A 3,839-nucleotide genomic window follows, 5' to 3' on the forward strand; every position below is an offset into this window, starting at 1 on the left:
TGCTGTATGTGTATCAGTCTACATTTGCACTTGTTACTGATTCTGCTTGGCTTTCCACAATGCTGTCCTGTAGGATTACCCTCCTCGGGAGTACAGAGGTTAAAGGAGAACTGCAACGCTATTTTTATATTTAGGGGATAGGAAGAATCTGCATTGATGAATGCACTTCAAACTACAATGAATGTAAAATGCACACAGTAACTTGTAAAACCTCCAGTTTACATCACAAAATAGATGTATGGTATGGTAACAGAACTTAACAAAAAATATATACACCGGCTCTATTACATTGTAAACAAGCAGACTTCTGAACACATCTCTATTAATACAACAGAGATATTACTCTCGGCTTTGAGACTGTTTTGTTCTGAAAAAGACTACTCACTACTGCAAGGAGATCATGTTGAAACATAACAGTGGTGAAATATCTGCTGCACGTCCTGTACTTATTCACTCCTACACCATATTACAGTATAGTCAATACAGTGACTAGTGAGCAGGAAGGGTTGCTTTGCGTCGTGGGAACCCAGGGGTTTGCGACAACATGGCGACTTCCAGTAGTTTCACAAAGTTCTCAATTTTGTGCTTGATTTCTAAAAAGTTTTCAATGAAATTAATTTTGCTACTGGATGTAATAACCGGTCTGAGAAATTGGGACTGCAGTTCCCCTTTAAGGGATAATTCCTTGCATTTATATAGCACTTTGCATATACTGTAGGAGGAAGTGCTTCACTGACATGGGTGATGCATGGCAGCTGTTCTGCACCAGCAGGCCTCCTGCTACACTGGTAGACAAATGAGAAGCTGTTTCAACGGTTCAATTAAGATGAAACTTCAGGTGAACCAGCTTGTACAAACCCAGAGGAATTTAGCCAGGACCCCTGGACGAACACTTCTTCTCTCAAGAACAGTACCCTGGGAGCTATCATGACCACATAGTCAGGACCTCTTTGATGTCTCTTTTGAAGGATGGCAGTCATCAGTCTGGTCCAGACGGAAAAGCGCCACCTACTGCCCCACCAACACCCCTTACAGCAGCCACCTGTTTTAAACTAGGTCTCCCATCCCAGTAGTGACCAGTCCTTACTTCCGAGCTCTCACAAGCGCAGGCTATTGACCTTACCACTTAATGCTGCTGTGGAGATCAAATTCTCCTGATACCTTTGTTCGTATCGAAATCATCATATTGTCTAAACCTGGGTTTCCTCCTTCAACTCCTGACAGCGTCCCACAGTCAGGTCTTATATGGGCTTTTAAAACAGCTCTTTACTTGGCACATAAATGCCCTTTTTTTCAAAGCCTGTAAGTTTATTTTACGACAAAGAACAAATAAAACAGGGAAACAAAAATCCTTCTGGTTTGTTTTTTGCCCAAATGATTTGGTTAATATGGGATAACTAATGAGATAGAGGAAAACAACCCGAAGCAGACAGGTTTTCTGGGCGGTGGTGCTGATTAAAGTACAGTGATCTCTGCTGTTAACGCGAGTTTCCAAACCGCGAATTGGCTCGTACGCGATTGGCAAATAGGAGAATAACGCGAAACTCGCGTTGGTTTATACGCGATTTCATCCCCGACGTTTTGCGTCGCTGAGTAACAGCTGAACGCGGCGGTCCGCGGGGGAATACACGTGATCCGCTGTTGTCCCCCTTGCTTTATTTTGGAAGTGCTAATTGGGAGGTGCGTCTCAATTTTCATGCGGCTGTCACTAAATCTTCTGCATCGCCGTAAATATAAGTCGACAAGAATGTGTCTAAAAAATGTCAGGTGGTGAACTTTTTTTTCAAGGTAAAGTCCTACATTTCCCGGCAGAGGTACCAGTCTGTAAGCCTCGAGGGTTTGTGGTCCAGTATTGTTATATTGGCAGCACCTTGAGAGCTGGGCTAACCTGTTAAATGATTCTCGTAAATAAACTGTAATTCAAGAAGCTTATTAACCAGTGCATGACAGCCTCATCAACAGAGGTGACCCCAGCCGTGTAGATCATTGGCTGTATAAGGCAGGACTCCCTAGTCTCGACCTGTCCCCAACTGCAAGCACTGGATCCACTGTAATCATTTAAATTAATGAGCTACTTAATTAAATTACTTAAAGTTTGCATCTACTCCACAGGTGGAGAATGTAGGCACCTTTTAAGAGGCAACAGTAAAAAAAGGAAACAGCGTGGAAAACAAAGGGTATAAATAAACCCCTGTGAATAAGAGACGGCCTACAATCTTAACTTGCTAGGAACAACTAAGAGTCGCAACCCCGTTCGTTCTCATGTCATCTTCTAACTTGAGGGGACGCTGGAACTTGAACTCAAACCTGAAACAAATCAGAGGGCACAGAGAGAAACCGTCTAGGAGCCAGAACAGAAGGCACTTCTTTACCCAAAGGATGGTGGGAGTATGGAACAAACTACACTGCTATTTTGGTGAAACTGGTACCCTGGACTCTTTCAAGAAATGTCTGGATGAGATCCTTGGACCAATTAACCACCAACTAACTCGATACTGGGAGTGAGGGACTTTCCTCTAGGGTTGTAAACTAACTGAAAAATGCTAGTCCTCAGCAGGATTTCTTCTTCTTCTTCTTCTTTCTTTTTCACAGCCTTAGTCCCAGACTGTCCTGGGGTCAGCTGCTTTGGTTGCTCTTCTCCATTTGTCTCTGTCGAGCACATCTTCCTCACTCACTTCACATACCTCCATATCTTTTCTCACACAATCTATCCATCTCTTTCTAGGCCTGCCTCTTCCTCTGTTACCTTCCACCTCAAATTCCATTACCCTCTTTGTTACTTCCTCAACGTCCCTCCTCATGATATGTCCATACCACCGTAACCTCGCTTCTCGCATCTTCTCAACCACATCCACCACGGATGATGAACTGAAAAGCAGCGGTCTGGAATGATTAGAGATAGATTGTAGCAGTAAACCACTCGTGTTGCCATAGATCCACTCAAACGCTTTTTGAGTAACTCCAACATAGAACTCACAAGCCTGCAAATGCATTGGATAAACAATGTAATGCAATCTGCTTTAGCACATAACCGATCTTACCTGCCCCTCAGGTGGAGCAAAAGATTTATAAATCCAGTCTTGTTGGATGCTCAATGTTTTGGATGACATTTTCATCCTTAAGGACTGGAGCAACTAGAGCAGCAGTCAAATATTTGCTACATTGCAATGAGGATCTCCCAATCAGCTGTAGTTACTACACCTCTGGACAGTTTGAAACCTGTAAACCACAATTACCCACTGGCACAATAAAAAGATTCAGGTCAATGATTTGTCTGAACAGAATCGGTGAATCGTATCACTCCTCATTGAGACCCCAATTTTGTTGTTAACCTGCACGAGAAAGAGACACGCAAATTGAATTATCGTGTGTCAAGGGGAACAAAAGCTGCCGGTTTTCCGAAACCCCCAGCTCAGGACAGGCACCCACCCACTCAAAAATGTCACATTCAAAATGCTACCAAAAGCATTCTGTAGTGCCATTTACAAAGTGGAGCACTTCTGCATAACTATCAGTCGTGTAGTAAAAAACAGTACACCACTGAGCAATGGAACTCCTCTAGCACGCACATGGCACAAAAGGAACATCTTTGCTAGTAATTCCAGTCAAATTTCCAGGGGAAAGGTAAACGCCCAGAGTCCCAGTCTGCATGTGAATTCCACTGCTGCACCCTTCACAGGTGTTTGAAGAGGCCAACTAACGTTACATGCGCAAAATTCTTCCCGTCTCAAAACGATGCAAAATTTTGGAGTCCGAAAAAAAATAGAAGTATCCAAATCTGCTACAATACCACCCCCCGCAACAAACACACACACACAAAAACAGCCTACACCAGTCAC

Source organism: Lepisosteus oculatus, chromosome 3 (assembly GCF_040954835.1).
Source record: "Lepisosteus oculatus isolate fLepOcu1 chromosome 3, fLepOcu1.hap2, whole genome shotgun sequence".
NCBI classification, from domain to species: domain Eukaryota; kingdom Metazoa; phylum Chordata; class Actinopteri; order Semionotiformes; family Lepisosteidae; genus Lepisosteus; species Lepisosteus oculatus.